The sequence below is a fragment of the Balearica regulorum genome, chromosome 9 (assembly GCF_011004875.1).
Source record: "Balearica regulorum gibbericeps isolate bBalReg1 chromosome 9, bBalReg1.pri, whole genome shotgun sequence".
Classification (NCBI taxonomy): Eukaryota; Metazoa; Chordata; class Aves; order Gruiformes; family Gruidae; genus Balearica; species Balearica regulorum.
This window is the reverse complement of record NC_046192.1, coordinates 19914165-19933856: the sequence shown is the minus strand read 5'-3', so window position 1 is coordinate 19933856 and position 19692 is coordinate 19914165. Positions and strand designations below refer to the sequence as shown.

At 43.7% G+C, this 19692-nt stretch overlaps 1 long non-coding RNA gene across 2 annotated transcripts in view; it reads left to right on the top strand.

Annotated features, from left to right (window-relative positions):
• Positions 1 to 14606, top strand: part of LOC142602953 (uncharacterized) — a 266626-nt gene extending 252020 nt beyond the window's left edge. Inside the window, exons 4-7 of one of the 2 annotated variants that reach the window (XR_012836811.1) lie at positions 570 to 737; positions 1741 to 2110; positions 7475 to 7566; positions 13291 to 14606. This is a non-coding gene — a long non-coding RNA (uncharacterized LOC142602953). Of the gene's footprint in view, positions 1 to 569; positions 2111 to 7474; positions 7567 to 13290 lie in introns of both variants that reach the window. The other variant, XR_012836810.1, reaches the window with a different exon arrangement.
• The last annotated feature ends 5086 nt before the right edge of the window (positions 14607 to 19692 follow it).

Sequence of the window (19692 nt, the reverse complement as noted above, 5' to 3'; positions counted from 1 at the left end):
ATGGTTATATATACAGTGTTGTTCAAAAAGGATGCAAAAATTAAAATAAAATGCAACAAACGCTTCTTTTCTTCCCACTAGCCTATTAATCAGTCACCTGATTGTTTCAATTTACATTATTTCACGCAGAAAAAAAAAAAAAGGAAAGCATAAAACCATCTTGTATAGCCATAATAAAAACACAAATGAAAAAATTCATCTCTTAATGAGAGGCTTAGCTTTTTTCTAACACATCCCTAATAATAGGAAAACAATCTTTAAGTGTTTTTAATTTAAATTGTTTTCATGTTTAATTCAAAATTGCTAAATATTATTATCATGTGTCTATGTATCTATTTAGCATCGAGGTGTATGATATTTCAAAGCAATTGAACCAGTTTGGAAAGGAGAAAGAGTCCTTTGCCATGCCTGTATTCACTTTTTTTAATGTTGGTTAATACACTTAGGGTGGCCTGCCTGTTTCTCACCCTTCCAGCAGAAATGAAAAATAAATCTGGGACAGAAGATCGGTTATGTACTTTTTTTTGCTTTTCACACCCAAATCTCCTGCTTTGTTTTTACACCCGTAGGATCTGCGGGACGTCCCCTTGTGAGAGGCAACTCAGCAGCTCCGGCCCCTCTGCCATCTCAGCGCTGCCAGTGGAGAAGCGCAGGAGGAGCGCAGAGCAGTGGCTGAGCAGCAATTTGAATATTCATATTTAACTCTTCAAACAACAGAAGATACTTCAAAACCATATGTGAGACAAAATGACATTAAACTTTCAATCATTAAACCTCTGTTTAGCTGTACTCCAGAAACGAGCGGTTTATAACAAACGGGGAATTCTGATTGACAGTTTGCCATCAGGAGCCCTTAAGTAGGATTTTTCCAGCTATAACGCAGCGTACTCTTCAGTGCTCCATTTCGCAAGATGCTATTTCAAGTATAGGAGCGCGAGGAAAATTTACATAAAGGCTTTGTATATAATACATGATTGCTCTGAAATTAAGAAGCACCAGTTTTCCCCTTATTGTTTTAGAAATGAAGAGTGCACTTTGTTTTCTTGTTTACTTAGTGAGCTCTCTGATCCCTTGACGTGTTTCAAGCGTTTGCTGTCAGCATCGTGAGACCTTGCTTACCTGGTAAATTTTATGTGTGAAATGATTAGTGTTCAAAATGCCTGAAAAAAACAACAGTAATGATGTCTGACAACTTTTCTTTCTTTTATTTTTTTTTCCCCTCTCTTCTTAAATAATATTTCATGGTACATTAAATGGGTTACTCAGTCTCTTCTTAAGAGACCCAAGCAACATATTGCCGCATACTTAATGTTTCATCAAGCAGCTAGTTTTTAGAAGGAAGAAAGCCAAAGGCAGCCTGGAATCCTTCCCTGAGCCTTTTCTCAGTTTGTTCTGAATTTGATAAGGAATGGTAACAATTTGGAGACAGATAAAGAAAGAAAAATAAATATTATTTCCCAATAAACCTCTTAGTGTGTCATTTGCGATCACAGGCAGATATGAGAAATGATGCTCGTTAAATCCACTGAACACTACTTTTTCAGAAGTTGAAATGTTTTTAGCCAAACTGCTTTCTTGATGATCGCTTCGGATTTAACAGTTAGAGCCAGAGTAGCCCAAGGAGAGAAGCAAACAATTAAAACATTTACGTATTTGATTCTTGACAGACATCTCTACAAGGTAGGTTTTAACATTTTTTTTTCTTCTTAATTTTTTTCTTTTTTTTTTTTTTTTTTTCAGTAAGAAGGATAAGCTTGGAGTGCCCAGTCACCGTGGTAACTGCCAGAAAAATTCTCCTGAAGTTTGAAGAGGTCAGCTAACGGGGTCAACAACTCTGGCCTCTCCCTGAGCTGGGCCTGGCAGGCTCCATCCTGCGGCTGGGGTGTTAGCGCAGGCTGAGCCCTGGGAGGTGGACCATTCCAGCTCTGATATAAATTTTTTGAGTCAGTTCACGGCCTGGACTCTCCAGGTGGCCTCCAAAATCGATTGTGACCTTGTGACCCTGTCTAACGGAGGCATAGCATCCAACCTAAGCAAGGATTTAGCCAGGAACGACAGCTTTCCACTGAGTGTTATTGGGGACAGTACAAACAGTTTTGGAAGCAAGGAGGTAGGTATGAGGAGCAGAGGTCATTAAAAGCATATTAAAAAACAATTTTAAAAATCCTTGTTAGTGGAAAGTTTTTATTAGCAGTAACCTTTCCTTAAATAAACTCTTCTGGCAACTATTTTTTAATTCCCTAACAACATTGTGGCAAGTATTTCAGTGCATGAATATATGAAAAATTGGCACTTTATATATTCCAAACCAAACTAATATTTTATCTACCTCTGGATTTTGAACTTGTAAATGAAGCTGGCTAACATGTATTAAACTAGATGTCTGTGAAGCACGGTTTTTTCCTTAATATCATAAAAACCGGGAGGCCGCTTATTAAAGCGGGTTGTTTATTTCAGGAAGTAACTTCTCTGAGATGTGCATTCTTTTTAAAATTCAGATGGCTCTTGATCCATGTAATTTTATTTTGAAACTAGGAAATTACATAACATTCAGAATAGTGTGGAATGAAAGTATGAGAGTTTCACAGGCTAGTTCCTTTACTGATTTGTAATACAAATAGACAAGCCACAAATTTGGTTATGTATTTTATAGAAGAAAATTGTGGTCATGCTAAGATCATATTTATAGAGAATACGATATAGAGAATATGATATGTTTTAAGCAACAAGCTATGTGGGGGAGGGAGAGGCTGTTGCAGAGGTCTGATTTTGTTATGAAATACAGAAACTTGCCCTTACCAGCAAGCAGATTTGCTCTTGTATTTTATTCCCGCTTCTACAAAACCTCAGCTCCGCACGCATTGCTCACATGAGTAATCGGTAGTCATCAGATGAGTAAGTGGAACTACACCGAGGAGCAAAGTCCAGTCTTCCAGGTGGAAAATGCTCTCAGACTTTAAGTGACTTTAAAGCTGCTCTGAAGGAAGAAAATGGCATTAATATTTGTTCCCAGTCTTAGAAAAAAATACGCAAACTTATCCCAGCGGGAATCTTGCCCAAATACTTCTTGTGCTTCGCAGGAGAGGGCCTGGCTCTGACATCCTTCTTCCCAGGCACTTACCTGTTGAGCAGTTCCCCTGAGGTTGGAGGGGCTGCGCAGAGACGGGGCTATTAAATACAGCTCCAGATGAGAGTCTGAGCTGCTCTGCATGCTAAATATCATTGTGCTGCTGAGAAGTCCTGTAGGTTACAACAGCAAGAGTCTCTAGCTTTGAATTGCAGTAACACCTTGCTCTGCAGAAAGTCCCCCAAAATTCATGGATGCCTGTTGGCCAAGGTCCTGCTTCTCATAGGGCTGACATAATCTGCTCCAGTGGGATTATTTGAAGAGCAGGAGATTAATTACTAGGAATAAGAAGACAGGCAGAATTTAGGGCCCAGACCTGCACATGCAGATACCAGTGGCAATGCTCTATTTAATTCCACCCTGAATACTAATTGTGGTTTGTTGTTGTCATTGGTTTTTAAGAGAGCTATGCTGAAAACAATTTATTCACATTAGCAAGTGTGTTGATTCTGAGGGGTGCCTTCTGTGACTAAGCTTGGTAACACATAGCTCACAGCCCTCGGTGAGGACCAGCATATTTGGTTGGTTTTCAGAAAAAAAAATTTAAAAATAGGAATTGTGAGCAGCTGGAAGGTGAATCCTCAATATTTTCAAAAGCATCTGGAGAATTTTTAGCAGCTTTTAAAATATATATATATATATTTATATCTGCTTTGTAATGTGATTATACAGTGTGCCAGTTCTATCTGACAAACAGGGGATCACTATTCCATTGGAACTTTTGGACCAAAATTGCCCCAAACTTTCCCCAAAGCCTCAGGCTTGGAGTAAGGAATCAGCAGCAGCGGGAATGAGAAGGGGATCTCAAAAGCTTTGACTTGTGCGAATTCTTCTGAGTAGATTTCTGTAAATCCTAGTGAATGTATAATCAACTGCAAATCTACAAACGTCACTTGAAACAGGGCTTGCATTTCTTGTACCTCTTCACCTTTCTCCGTTGCTCATCCCTACTACAAGTGGGAGGTGGAGTGCCTGGAGGTGCATGGTAGCAGTAGCTGCAGTGGGACCATTCGTCTTCCTCATCCCCTTCAGCTCAGTGAAGTGCTCACTCAGATTCATTTGATTCCTTGAAATATTTTCTGAAGAACAGGCTCTTTTAGTTTTAATGGCATGATATATATGAACGGGCTTAATATAGCATTAGAGACGAATGGTCAGAATCACCAAAGGCTCCAGACTGACGGTTCCCAGCCTCCGCTATATGGATCACTGATAATCCATGAGGCCTTGGCAAGTTTGCTGCAGGTGGTCTATGGCACTGTGTCAAATAATAATGTTCATAGTCTTCAATTAAAATTTTGATGAGAAGAGTGTGTGGCAGTCTGCAACAAAATCTGCGGGCTGAGAGTGATCTACTAGCCTGAAAGCTCTGAGGATGTCTGCTTTACAGGAATGCGTCTCAGCCTGTGGTCCATGAGGCATTAGAAGGTATTTTGAGAATGTTTTCAAATTAAATACATGCCTAGTTAAATGAACATACTTTATTACTCATGAAAGCAAGCAAAAGAAAACCAACAAAAAACCCCCTTCAAAATAAAATGCAGAAAATAAAAGTAATAAATGAACACCGAAGCCTCAGCCTAGTTTGTGTTTGCTTGTATCTACAGCCCACACTCCCAGCGCTCCGCAGAGACCGGGAAGCACTGCTCTAGAAAGCGGCATGTTCGCACAGCCTGGATCAGGGCTGGCAAAGGTCTGTGCGTTCTGGAGAGAGCAGGGAGGGCAAGCGAGCACCGGGACTTAGAGCTGTGCTGGCAGAAGGTCCTGAACACGAGCTGCAGTTCCTTCTCCTTTTCCTTCTCTTCTCTTCTTTGAGCGTGCGCGCAGCTGGCACGCAGAGGAAAAGTCAAACTAATTCTGATGCTTTCCCCTGTTCTGGGCAGAGTAAGTCAGAGACAGTACTTATGGCAGCCTTTGTGGAAGGGTTACAATATAGGTTGATACTTTAGGAGCTATAGGAAGTTCTGCCTACGGGACTGTCATTTATAGACCCGCTATTGTATCTTCTTATAAGGATGTTTCCTTACATTAAGGTTCCAAGAGCAACTGGACTTTGCCATTGTTCACAGCTATTTCAGTTTGTGGCTTAATGCACATCTAATATTCTGTTTATGCTTTAACTGCTCCTACGCAGCAGACTGTACCTACACACTGGCTTAGGTGACGTCATTCTCAAACCATTCATTTCTATGTTTCTTTTTTTTCCTGATTTGTCTGTGCATCTTGATTTTACATTAACCTAGTTTATTACAGGTAACACGATAAAGCACGTGGAACTTTATGCATTTAGTTGGTCATTTCATGTTCAGTTCTGGTTTGATGAACAGGCACACTTGCTTATAAAAAAGCTTCTATGTGTTTTTTTGTCCACCAGGTTAAATCCTTTTTATATATTAAAAACCCCTCTTACTATATAACAAGAATGAATTCAGCCATGAGTAGACAAAATGGAAGTGTAGATTATTTTAGATGTATAAAATTTAGCTTGAGGTTAGTGGTGGTTTAATTGCAGGATTTTTTTATTGCTATTCATACAGACATCCATTGTTTTCCGCTTTGATTTCTCTCCAGCTCAGCCCCCTTCAGAACCCCATTTCTGGCAATCTCAGCAACACGTGGGGGTCTGGCAGCTTCTGCAGACATTGCCATCTTCCCTGCACTGCTGCTGCTTCTGTGCTGTTACACCAGCTCCACAGCCTGTCATTTCTCAGAAGCCCTTAATGATGCCTTTTCCCTCTCATCTGCCCCACAGCTCTTCCAGAGTCAGTCGCTTTTTTCAAAGTTTTTCAAACCACTCTAGAAATAGGTAGTGAAGTAAAGGCAGGTGATCTGCTGATGGGGCGACATTCTGCCTTGGGCAGATTATAGACCTTCTCCAGAGCTCAGCTCTTTATCCGTAGAATAATAATAATAACAACAACAACAACAACCTTGCAAAGTGCTTTAATATGTCTGAAAGACTTAATGCAAATTAAAAGCTACCTAGATGTTGTCAAGCCTAACTCTACCTTGCACTTCCCACCTTCTCCACTGCTGTCTTAGCTGCTGAAGATTTGCCAATAAACCTTTTACAGTCAGACTTTTGCTGCATGCCTTGCGATGCTTGGGCTTTTAAATTACCCTTGTGTTCATTACATACATAGCATGATATGATATGATATTTTTTTCCACACGCAATTTCGCTTTGCTGAAACAAAACCCTGAACAAACTACAAACAGCCTGACGATGCCCGGGCTCAAGTGCCCGGTAACCTTTGCGTGCTCCAGGCAGCACCCAGCTTTATCATGGTCATCAGTGGGCCAGCGCACATCGAGATGTGTGATCTATTCCCTCCTGAGCCCCAGTTACGCCTTGCTTAGCAGTTCCTCTTGCTGGTGAGTTGCTCTTGTAGTTTCCAGTTATGTAACCCATCTCATTTTGTGAATATGTGAATTTAACAGCTGTCAGTGTCAGCAGCGGTTGGGTTTTTTTTTTTTTGTAGGTTTTTTTTTTTTTTTTTTTTTTGGCAAGCTGGCATTACTCATCAGTCTCATGGTAGTTTTGTTTGAAAAATGCTTGTGTTAGAAAAAGTGGATTTATCAGCTCAGCACTGTATGGTGCTAGCACGCAGCACAACAAAAGACAAGTGCTCATTTCAGTAACGCTCGCAGCATTTCATGGGGCCCCCAAATAGGCTGAACAAGGCTTCTCTGGCAACTAACCCCAAGTACAGTGGGAAACTGTTAAAGTGGCAGTGTCACTGCCTGGAAAAGGGATTCGGTTTTCTTCCATCATTTATTGCTGCTTTTTTTTTTTTTTTTGTAAAGAGTATGAACTGCATTAGGTATTTCACAGAATATTGGAGAAAAAAAGAGGCCTAACTGAAAATGTTGTGCTCTTAGAAATGATTTTTTCTCATGGTTTCTTGGAGCGTAGACCAAACTGTCAGTTCGTCCTTCCCAAAGTGAGTCTGTTTCATGGGGAAAAATAAGATACTTGCAGCTTTTTCAAGTAATACTGCAAAGTCAATTGTGCCGCATCCTTTCAGAGAGAACGCATTCGCTGTTTAAATCAGTTTATTTTCAGAATGATTTGCTGCACTTACACTTTCTTTTGTATCTGCTCTTCCAGAATGCAAATACAATCTGGAGAGTTTTCTGTATTTAATTGAATGTGTCAGGTGGTTAAAATCATGTTTTAAAAACAGTATTACATACTGCAAATGTGTCAATCCCTTTGTTCACATATATTTGAAACAAATGTATTTTACAGTATTTATTTATTCTCTCTGTTTATACTCCCTACAGATGGTGAGGATAAACCAGTGAGTTTCGGTTTTGCTGAAAAATTGTCTTTTACATTTTCAGGTTCTCACATACTGGCAAGACGCTACAGCCCCCATGTGATAAAGATCAGAGGGAAATACTTACTTGAAGAAATCTTTGTCATTAGCTATATTGTAAGTTTTGTAAAAGGTTCAATTTTATAAAATGAAAGTTCTGGACTAATTGTTCCTCTGAAAGTCTTTATGGTCTCTGTAGCTGCATAGTGAATCTATACCCACCTCTACTCAGGTATCCAACAGAAGTCAGAGAAGGGTAAAACACGTCTTCAGAGATCTAAAATCAGTTATATTGATTTTTAACTTTTATTTGCTAAAATGTGATTGTTTACCATAACTTGCATCCAGACAAATGTATCTAAGCACGCACAATTTCAAGGCTACACAACAGGCAAACGAATCCCCCCATGGGGGCACGCACATGCACAAACGTATTTCCATGTGTTTACCTCCCACACGTAGGTGAGCTCCAGCCGCCACCATGGCTGGAATGGGCGCACGCAGCTCCCATCTCATCCACCGGTTCACCACGGAGAGAGGTGGCTATGGTGAACTGTCTGCTCTCTCTAAGGACAGAGGTTTGCTGTTATTTGCTGCTGGATAGTCTGTAACACCTCAGAGATGTAGATGCCAGAGCCATAAATGTGCTCTGGTATCACATTGTGGCTGCACGTCCAAGGTGCAGCCCCTTTAGCCTCCACATCCCTGCAGCATCCCGTGGGCACACGCGAAACAGCCACCTCTGGATACCAAGAGCTCGCTGTGATTGATCCGTTGGCTTCCAAACCCCTCTGAAGACAGTGCTGTGGTAGCCAGTAAGACGTTTGCATTTCAGCTCGGTACCCAGAAAACTGGGTAGTTTCTAGAGTGCTTCTGAAGTAGTGTGGACAAATTGGAGACCCTTGGTCCTTAGCCAGACCAGGCACAGATAACATACTGAAATGATGCTTCAGGGAAGTAGGGAAGATGTTCAGGAGTTCTTTCTCCCTTGACTGGAGTAAATTTGAAAACTATGGAGAGGTACCAAAACCAGGCTGGGGAATCCCTTGGGGCTGTTAGTGAATGATATTTCCTTCATGACTCACCATACCCTGATGTTTATAGCTCATCCTCTGGCACCGGGCAGAGCAGTCAGAGCCAGGTACACCACAAGGCCCTGGTATAAGAGCGTAACTAAGAAACGCAGTTGGAAAGGACAAGAAAAGGTTATATCAGTAACTGTGTAAAGGTGAGGGTGGCTGTTTCGGCACGGAGAGCAGGTACCGAAACAGTTTTCCCACACCTACCGCAGCAAAATCCTGGTTGTTGACTTGAGTGACGAGGAATGGGATACTGGGATGTCTCAGCCCAAACTCCCTTAAGTCTTGGTTTGATGGGTGAGATCTTGAACATAGCCAGAGCCTATACCATTAAAGGCTTTATAAAAGCAACAGTGCCAGTTTAAAACCAACCTCCCACGTTACCAGCAGCCCCAGCAGGTGTAACGTGATCCAGCAGCCCAAGCCAGTGAGTAAACAAACTGCTGCTTTCTGAACGAGTCGCACCAGAGGAACGCTCCTAACTGGGAATTACAGTGGATATTTGCACTAAATGAGCTGTGCTGCTATTGAAAGACCTGGGAAAATGGACAAGCTCCCGTAACTGATAATTCTCTTTATTCCACACAGGTTTTCCCCTCTACATCCAAAACGAGGTATGGGAAAAATTGTAGCAAAAAATTTCCCTAATAAGCCTGTAAAGTTTAGTGGGATTGGGCCTGATTTGGCTCCTTGGACTTCAGTGGGGTCTGTTGCTGGGTTTCCCTAAGCCAGAGCAAACAATCCTACTGCTTCAAAATTGCTAAACCAGTCAGCGGCATTTAATATTGTCCCCAAGTAAGCTGCTTCCCTGCTCTTCTCTTGGGTTTGCAGTCCCATCTCCACTGAGCAGTATTAACTCAAGGGCTTCTTACTTGGCTACAACATTGATTACTTTTTCTTCCTTCAGCGCCAATGCCTGAGCCTCCCTAGACAGCCTTAGGGCACCCAGACCTTCTCTGGCTGTTCCCTTGGGTCCAGCTGAACAGAGGTTGACCGCACCGTTTCGGATCACCTCGGTGTTAGTGCCTGGCTCCCTAGCTGGGAGAAGTGCGTAAAAGTAAAAAAGTTGCATCTGTCCAAATAAAGTCTGGACCTTGACAAGTATTATGGGCTTGGCAGGCTCTAAGACTCACCGCAGAGTCCTTGGAGCGCGCAGACCGTGGGCACACTATGCTGAGGTACCAGCGGTCCAGCTCGGCTCCAGCGTTTCTGCTTCCCAGCCTGGGTCCCATCCTGCCCGAGAGAGCCTCACCCCCCTCCCCATGCCCACGCTTTGGTTACTCATGAGTTACGATAACATATAAGCAGCTTAGAGAATTCTTATCGGAATAAGTTGAACACAATGCAACATTTAACTCTTAATGACAGCCACCTCTGACTGTGAGTGACATATTATAAATTATGTTTGAACTGATTTTCTTTTTTCAGAGGCAGATATTCCCTCTGCCACCCAGTCAGCCCTGTAACGTTGCACTTGTGGCCTTAATCCCACTTGGATGTGTGCCCTGCTGCCTCCACTTTCCGTCACTTGGGTACTTTAGTATTCTTGAACAAGTGAACAATCTTTGTTTCTGTACCTTATTAGGCCAAAGACCATAGCAGCTAGCGATGGCATCAGCAGGCCCTGCAGGCAGGATTCTCTGCAGACACAGCCAACCTCCAACAAACCCCTTTTTATCCTCCTGTTTCTAGGAAGAATTATGATGGTGGTGCCCTGCTGTTGATCAGTCAAATCTGTGGTAGGCCTAGAGATAAGTCCTGTAAGTGTGGTGTACTGTAAAACAGCGGCTCCCATTCATTAGTAGCTTGTGTGTAATAAACCACCCAAAGGAGGGGGGTGGGGAGGGAGAGGGACGAGCAGCTGCAGTATGCAGGAACAAACAACACAACTCATTCTTGGGAGCCAAAACTTTCTAATTTGCTGCTGGGCTGCTGGGAGCACTCAAATTCTTTCTGATAATACGCTCATGCCCTCAGCGCCTCTCCCTGCGTTTCCCGAGTCCTGCTCTCTCGAGGTCCCCGAGTCTGGGATAGTTTCACTTTGAACCCAAAACACAGAGGGTAGTCGAGCGGGGAGGAGGGGAACACATTGGCCACCCAATGTTTGCAGACTCTGGTGTAAGAAAGCGGTGGACTCGGAGACAAGTCGTTCTGCCAGGGAATGGCTGTTGCACGTATCTGCTTGTGCAGTGAGTAAACAAAGCATCACATGGGCTGCAGAGCAAGCACGAGACGCGGAGCAAACCCGTGCGTATCTGAGGCGTGCAGGAGGAGCAGAGTGTCTCGAATGTTGTTGCTGATTTAGAGCCTGGTGGAATATTTAGAAACTTGTATGATGTCCCAAGAGGCTAAAAACCCCAAACAAACTTCAAATCAATAATAGCCGAAAAATTTTTTGGCTTAATTTCTACCTTTTTTTTTTTCCCTACAAGTTCCTGTAAATATTTATATGAGTATAATCTTTCCCTGTTGCCCTGTATTGGAAACTGCTTATTGGCATGTGAATTTAAATGAAATCTTCTAAGTATAATGTAAGATGTTGCATATGTTGAGACGTGAGTAGTTCCTAATACTTGCATAGCTGTGAATATGTTGGTGCTTTAGGATCTCAGCCTTGGACCCTCCAACTGCCTGTAGAACATTTCATACCAGGGATGGAAATTATTGTGTGTGTTGCACAACTGCTCTCATAAACCAGCCCTTTGTGCTAAAGTTTGTATTGTCACAAGAAAACAAAATTATTTTCAGATAGATGCTGCTGTGGAGGATCGCTGTACCCTTGCAGGAGATGACAGTGACTGCTTTTTCACAGTGATGTGCCAGGCTGTGCCGGTGCTTGGACTGTCTCCTAACATTTGTATAGACAAGGGCTACTTAAATGGCAAATTCAGGCTTGGGCCAAACTGCAAGTACTATTTATGTAGGCAAGACAAAGTCTCAGATTTGAGGTTTTTCCACTTTCCTGCAGGAGATCCATCTTTCTTTCTCCTCCCTTGACCTCCTGGGGAGCTGTGCTGTGGGTTGCCAGAATCTTAAGCTCTGAAATGAGAGGTGCTTCTGCCAGGCTGCTGCTTGGCAAAGTTACCCAGTGGGTTGAGGTGAAAACGTCCCAAAGAGCCCTTACGTACATCCACAGAATGTTGTTAACTAAATCTGGGCACAAAATGGTTTTTTACCTTCCGGAAGTTTAGGTAGAGAAGTTTAGGTAGCCCACCGCTATGAGTTCCGATTGTGGCATTCTGGTGTTTTTCACAAAGTCAAAGTAATTTGGCATTTTGATTTTCCTTTCCCAAACTTAGGTAGGGGAGTGGGTAGGTAGGTACCTTTATAATCAATATTCTCCGGTCAGTGCCCATTTCCAGCATGGAGCATGATCTCTCTGCTACTTGCTGTTTCCAGGATGTCCAGCTAGAGTTACCATGAGGAGGACTTTATGGGAATCTCTCCTTGACTTCTCAAAGAAAATGGGAAAGGTAACACCTTTGGTAATCGCTGTGTGCCTTTACTGTGTAAGCAGATCTGTAGCAGAGAACTGTCAATTTGAAAACTCCAACACTGGTCTTTGTGCATTTCATGTGAAATAATGTTATGTATCGCACAGTCATTATCAAGAGCGGAGCACTTTTTGGACAGACCTGCTCCCCTGATAGTGGACAACATACAGCAGTCGCCTACCTGTGATCATGTTGTCAGCAAAACATGTAAAGTTCTAGATGAGACCAGCAAATTGAGTGGATGTGCTGGGTAGGTATGAAATCAGGGGAGGGAGTTTTTCTCTGAGGGTTTGAGCCCCATCTCCAGCACCAGCAAAGCCATGTAATCCTTCCCTTTGCAATTAGAGCTGCAAAATAACCCCCGGGCCAGAGCACTCACGCAAGGAGCAATTAGACAAGCTAGACAGTAGGAAAAGCTAAAAATAGTAAATAATCTGCCTCCACAAAGATACCTTGAATCATTAGAAAAGGTTGTTCTATGAATTTCCTGGGAATCAGCTACTGCTTTTATATTTTCGTGGTGTTCTGTTAGAAGGGCTATATTCCGTTGTTTGACAGAAGTAAACATGAGTAACCTGACTCTCTTCTTACACTTGAGACACTGAAAAAAGCTGAGTAAGTCCTGAGATGTTCACATCCAACCAACTCAAATTGGGGGAAATTAATTGGCTCATATTGAAGTGAGGCAAAATATGCCTTAGTGCTCTTTTAAGAAAAGTGGTCTAATAATTTGGGAGTAAAAAATGACTTATTTGGGGTTATTTAATGACTCAACCCAGTTTGCTTTAAAAAAAGGAGGTATGAATCAATGATATTCATCCATTAGTTGAATCCAAACTATTATAAAACCTCTCCTTTTAGAAAGTACATTATTTGTGAAAGGATGACAACTGCTGACTTATTTTGCAGCACTCCTGAGCTGGATGAAATGTAAAAACAAAAAGGCTCATCAGAGCAGGATATTTTTAGTCCTTTGCGGGGAACTATATATGATGCTATTTAATTAAGAATGACTCTTAAAGGATGATTTGACTGTTTCTTGCAGAGAAATTAAATTTCTGATGCAATTTTTTTAAATGTAACAAAACTTGGATCTGAGGCTCGCAAGCAAAAAAAGTATGTTCAGAATTAGCTGTTTACTAATACAGGTAAAAACCGGGTTACAGGCTGCTGTGATTTTTTTTTTTTTTGTTGGTAACTTGTGTGATGCTGTATGAAAAATGTCGTGAACAGTAAATTACATTCTGTTCTGTCTTTTCTCTCTACAGGAGATAACTCAAGAGGGAGAAAAACCTGTATAAAATGAAAGAGCGAACTGTGTATCTGTGTGCACATACACGTGTATTTGCATGTAGTGTTGCTGACGCGCTTGTTTTCAAGTGGAATTTCAGTGACGGATGACTTAACATAAACTTTAAGTGTATGGCAGGCTGTTTTTGTGTGGTGCCTGCTGCTTATTTCATGAGCTGCGCTTTCCCAGCCCAAGCAAGCCTAACGTGTTGCAGCGCTGTCAGCACCCCGCCGGCCTTGTGATGGGGATGCGATATTGAAATTCCAGGAGCTCTTTTCCCACTGCTGACTCGGAGCAGAAGTGACTTTGGTGGCGAAGGGGCTGCGTGGGGGCCGGCCGGGCTCTCGGGGTCCTGCGCGGCAGTGGGAGGCATCGGTGGCCCTGGAGTTCCTGCAGGTGTTGAACATCCGAAGGGTGTCTGGCAGCGTTGCATCCACGTGTGTCATGTGCATCCGGGCGCGTGAGCGCGGTGGGTGTTTGCTCGTCCGGCTGCCGAACACGTGGTGACCGGGGCAGGGGAGGGCGGCTCTGGGGCTGCTCTGGGTGCAGGAGTTGCTGAGATCCACCCCATCCCTGGGGCTCTGCACAGTCCCCTGGTCTGTGTGAACTGCGCACAAAGTTTCTTCGAAACATGAGTTTAATACACTTGCAGACTTGACAGTCTCCTTTTGAGTGAAAACATTTATGTTAAGTAAAAGGCACGTTTGCCTCTCCAAATAAATGGAATTACCGTTCCAAGATCTGACTTAATCCTGAAGCTCTTACACTGTACAGTAAGTAGAGAAGAAAGGGGGTTGCTCAGAGGAGCAGGGTTAGCAGGATCAGGCTCCAGTTTATGCCATCTCGCTCGTTTTCCCTCTGGTATTTAATACACCTTTTTCAGAACTCCCACTGGCTGTTTATTACAAAGTCAAAGTCACTTCACATCCATTACCTCATGGCAAACGAACGAATAATTCAAAATCGTGAGGGATGCTACAGAGAGTGCCCGTCCAGCTTTCCTGCTAGGAGAATTTGAGGATTGTTAAACAAACGAAAACTGCAGTTCTTCCAGATGTATTTTCATCATAAAGTCATGTCCTTTTTCAATTCATTTCAGGACTTTTCTCAAATGCATTGTAACTATTTGTTCTTTTTCTACATAATTCTCTTTGTGAAACTGTATTTAAAATCTGATTTGACATTTCAAGGGGTTTGAGGGAAGAAGTTTACAAAATAATAGTGACATTTGTATTTGTTGTATTTCTAAAAATGGAATTTCTGATCAGGTAACATTAAAATATTTTTGTATTAGTTTTTTGTGTGTTTTCATGACATTTCTATATTTCTAGTTATGATTTTGGTACCTTATCCCATGTTACCTGGGTAATTAGGAAAGTGGGATCAAAATTTTTGTTGTTCCTACATGTCAATCTGTTCACTGCTGGTCTCAATACTCTCTGAACTCAATGATTTGGCTTTTGAGTTGTTTTTTTTGTTTTTTGTTTTTTGGTTTTTTCCCTGCTAAAACCCTGAGGTACCTGTATTTCAGTTGCATATTCAGGATATCTAAAGCTGGAAGAAGCCTGGGCAATAAGAGTAGTTTCTTTAGTGGATGCATTCACATGAATCTTCATCAAGGACTAAAATGAAGACTGAATGAAATTTATTATGGCAAAGTTTCCTTCATGGGCTGCAAAAAAATGTACAGTAAATTGGACAAAGGAGGTTTTGCAAGCTTCATTTCAAAGCCTGAACCCTCTTGTGCGGGGAAGAAAATTCCTTCTGAAAGATAAGTCTTAGTTTTTCCCGTGCAGAGAGGATACCTGGCCGGTACGTCATACACTGCTGTGTTGTGAGCCTGTAAGGGGGTTTTGTACATGGACAAAAACTGGGCCCAACAAAAGACATGGTCAGTGGTAGAGACCAAGGCGAAGCTTTGTTTCTTCCTTCTGCCTAGGCTGAGCTTTCCTGGGAGCCCAGCTTGATGCAATGGGGGTGTTCTGCAATCCCCTGCTGCCTCACATCCCTGTCCCCTCATCCCTCGTGGCACCTCCCCATCCCTCCCGCCGTCCCACGGAACTGGCTTGGCGTGGGGGCAGAGCAGCGGGGACCCGGCCGAAGCCCCATGGGGACCCCAGGGACACCCTCTGGGGCCGCTAGGGCAGACCGGAGCTGGTGAAATCCCTCACTGTCACTGAGGTGGGGTGGGTGGTGGCGGCCCACATCAGCCTACATCCCACCTGAGCCATCCCACCTGCATCTGCGGGGTGGTCTTGGGCAAACATCACTTTCTTGAAACAAGTTGATGGGCTGTGCTGCCTGTTTTTTGTGAACAGGGCCAAAGAGCCAGAAATACAGGGGATTTCCAAGCAGTGTCTCCACCCTGTTGCAGGGTCCGGCTCTCACTGCTGTAATTCTGGAGTGAAATGAACAGTCCGTGGTAAGAAAATAAAGCAGCGTTTTAACTTTTTGCTACTGAAAATGATCAAAAGCGACATTTAAATTTAAAAGCAACTGTTATTTCCTGAGAGAGATGTTGCATGAAACATTTTAGCCAGTTCCAGGTTGAAACCAGCTCACTTTTTCTTTTTAGATTAAAATTTAAACTAGTTTCTATTCAAAGTTTTTAAAGGGACATGCACAACGTCATTCTTTAGCATGACATCTGAGTCTCACCCCCTACCAGGAAGGATACCTTAACCTCACTGTCGCTGAAAAGACTAGGGAGAAAAATAGCTTGGTTTTTGTACATCGCTTCACGTGGTCACTTGGTACTATTTGGAGTAAAGTGAGTTCATTGTAACTCCTCTGCTTTGTGTTTCATGTTTCGGTTTGTGTGGGACTTTCTGTAGCTTGTGCAGACATGGACAGAGAAAAAAATGAAAAAGCAAGCAAAAGTCTGTCCTCAGAAAAATCACCACGTGGATTATATGGGCTACATGGGCTAGACACAGATGGGGTATCTGAAAAGAAGATTGTTTTGTAGATTATTTTGGGAACCATCAGGCTATCAATGTCTCCTCCCCCCAAAATTAAATAAATAAAATAATAATAATAATAAAAATCAAGCTAAACCATCCCTGTGTGCCAGTGTAACTGTACTTTAAACACAGCTGTGACATGGATGTGGGCAAATCTGTGAACACTTTTCTCTTTTTTTTTTTTTAAAGTAGAAATCAACAAGGAAGTTTTTATGTTTGTTTGTTTTGTGACAGGGAAACAGACCACAGTTATGCAGAACAAATATATTATTAAAGTATTCCCTGCATATCTCCCTATCTTTCTCAAGCCATTCCAACCAAAAGCTTTTGTAAGCGTGTGGGGGCAGCACTGACCTTTTAATTCTGTTTATATGATGACTAGAAAAAATAAATCCCTGGTCCAGGAGGACTTGAACTTGTAGGAGTTGCCTCAAGACATTTTCAGCAACAATAACTTGAGGTGTTTCTGCAGGCAGCCAGCCCTGCTCCCGCGCTCCCGGCTGGCAGCAGGCATCTGCGGGGTTGTCACTGGTTTGAAGGAGACGCAGGCGCACAAACACTTGTCCCAGTAGGCCGAAGAGATGGACAGTGCTGAGGTCGTGTGCCTGCGAGCACTTACACACGACTCAACGTCTTCTCAGACGCAGTTTTGCTCATGCCAGCACTGGAGCCCAGCACCGAGGCTGGTGGTCGGTCGGTGGTTCCCGGCTTGCTCTTTGCGGCGGCTGAGGTGTTTGGTGGGCGCTCACCGGCTCTGGAGCAACCTGTGGGCTGCCCCATGCTTATGGCAGGTCCTGCCCAGCAGCATGACTGGAGGCTGGCAGCATGGAGCTTCGCAGGCTGGCTGTTTTGGAAGCACCCTGCGCCACACTGGCTGCCCTGCCTGCTGCCGGCCCTCTCCCTGCCATGCCACACGGGCGAGCAGGACCCAACCGTTCGGTGATGCTATGATCTGTGAGATGAGGGATTGCTAGGCAGCCCATGGGTAGGCAGGAATGGGGGCCATGTTAGTCTCTGTCCCTAGGAGTTAAATGGCAGCTTTCAGCAAATATATCCTTTTTCTTCCTTTTTTTGTTTTCTTTTTTTTTTTTTTCCCCCTCAACCACTTGCTCCTACATCATTGTATGACGATATGGCAGCACAATCGATGCAAAACCGCAGCCACTACCCAGGGCTGCAATCCTGTCCGGTGCTGAGCCCCTGCATGGAGCCAGCCAGTGCCCGCTGCTGCCATCAGCGCCGGGGGAATTAAGGGCATTTCACAGCTTTCAGGCACAGGAACAAATTGTAAACTGTAGTGTTGCATCCATGTGTGAACGCACACACACAGACACACAGAGAAAGCCGCCAGCAGCTGATGCTTCACACTAATCACTCTTATAAATGCCGCTAATTAGACTTATAAATACCTCTAACTTTCCTACAGGGAACAAAATGCCCAACAGGCTTAACGTAAACTCAGGGTAAAAAAGAGTTAAAAAGATGAGTAAAAGCTATTTTTAAACCTGGCAAGTCCTCGAGCAGCACTCTTGAAAATTCAACCCGTACTACAGAAATCCTAAATTGCAGTGCCCTGCACCCCACCGGAGCCCTTCAGGCTGCTGGAGGGGAGGCGCAGCATGGGCAGATTGGGGGTGAGCAGCCGGGGGAGGGGCTGCAGCCCTCAGCCTTTGTAGCCGGAGGGCGAAACATTGGGATCCTGCAGAGAGGGAACACAGAAACCCTCAAGGCAGAGAGAAATAGGCCTAGACAAAAGCCCGTTACATGGTTGCAAATCACCCCACTGCTGTTATTTTATTTACCGCTGTCGGCAGGAGGATTGTTTTCTCTTGCAAAATTTTAAGCTTTTTTTTTTTTTCCTTCCTTTCCTCCTTCTTCCTTTTTTCCCCCTCCTTGCTGCACAACAGTGGTCACTTATACCACAGTGCCACATACAGACTGAACTCACCTCCGCTCCCAGGCAGACCCAGCCCCGCCAGGGAGGGGGTGCTGCCGGCAAAGGCCTCCCGAGCATCCGCACCCACCGCCCTGGGTGCTGTTTTGATGGGGGGGGGGGGGGGGGAAGCCTTTTCCAAGGAAGCAGCCCATGGGTGGCTTATTTCGCTGTGCGGGTGAGGAGCACAGCCGAGGCACCCTGCGCGTTTGCTGATGCACAAGCACAGACACTCACACAACCCCCATGACTTTCCCTGCTGTGCCAGTAAAAACTCCCCATGATTATCATAAAACTTTTTTCACTACTCTTTTTCAAGTGATTTCTGTATTATTTTTTGAGGGTGTAAGAAAGAGGAACAAAAGCCTCTGGAACATCACATTCATTTCTTGGATGCTTGGGAAATAAATTCCCTTTTCTGTGTCTCCGCAGTGCCGTGAAGTCACACTCATCTTCCTCAGCCTATTCGGGCAGGCTGGGTTTAGGATTGCTAGATTTTAACCATCGTGGTGAACATGAGTCCTCAGCAAAAACAACTCATAGGCTTTTGTGCTTTGAAAGAGGTGCTAGTACGGACTGGGACTTGCTGGTGGTTTCCCCCACCTTCAGCTTTAGGGTCTGTAAAACACCTTTTGGACGTTATCCACTGTGCGCGCGAAATCATCATCAGCGTGGAAAGGAAGGAAGGAGAAAAGACAGCAGCTATGTCCCTGTGGGGAAGAAATGACTCCTGCCCTTGCTGTAAACATTTTTTTTTTTTTTGTAGTGGTGGCTGCAGCAGTGGTCTGGCCGTGGGGAGCACATGGGGGTGCAGGGGTTCTCCCTCCTCTGACAGGTATTTACAAGGTGTTTGAACAGGTAATTAGCACCCAAACCAGGCTGCAGGAAACCCTTCTGGTCATCCCTGCGCAGCACAGGCAGTGAGCTGGAGGGCTGATTTTCGATGGCTGATTTACCCTGAACAAAGGCCCCAAACAGCACTGAGCGCCCGACTTAGGGATGGTAACTTTAGAGCCAATGGGCTCCTTTCCCATCAGTTTAAAACAGTGTTATTTTTTTCTAAGCTGATAACATTTTAAACATATTGCAAGATGGAGTTTTCTTGAGAGGCAGGGAAACCCGTGAATTTGCTATAAAAGAAACTTCTGTGAATAAGGAAACCCGTCCTGTGAATTCACCTGTTGCCAGCCAAGGAGAAATGTTTGGTGTTTTATTTCAACCAAGAATTTGCCGTGTATCTGGTGCTTTATCTAACCTCACTCTTTGGAAGATTTGATGTTACGCTTGGCAGAGCTCTCAGGTCCAAGCTGCTTTATTACGCCGCGCTCTACAAGTTTTCACATATTACACCGGTGGTATTGTAGAAATAAAAATATGACCTGAAATCCTCACAGAATGGGCAAGGTGCATTTAATGTGGTCCAAATGAATCTTGAGTTTCTAATGAGGACTTTGAATAAGCACTTGATGTTGTTGGGGAAAAA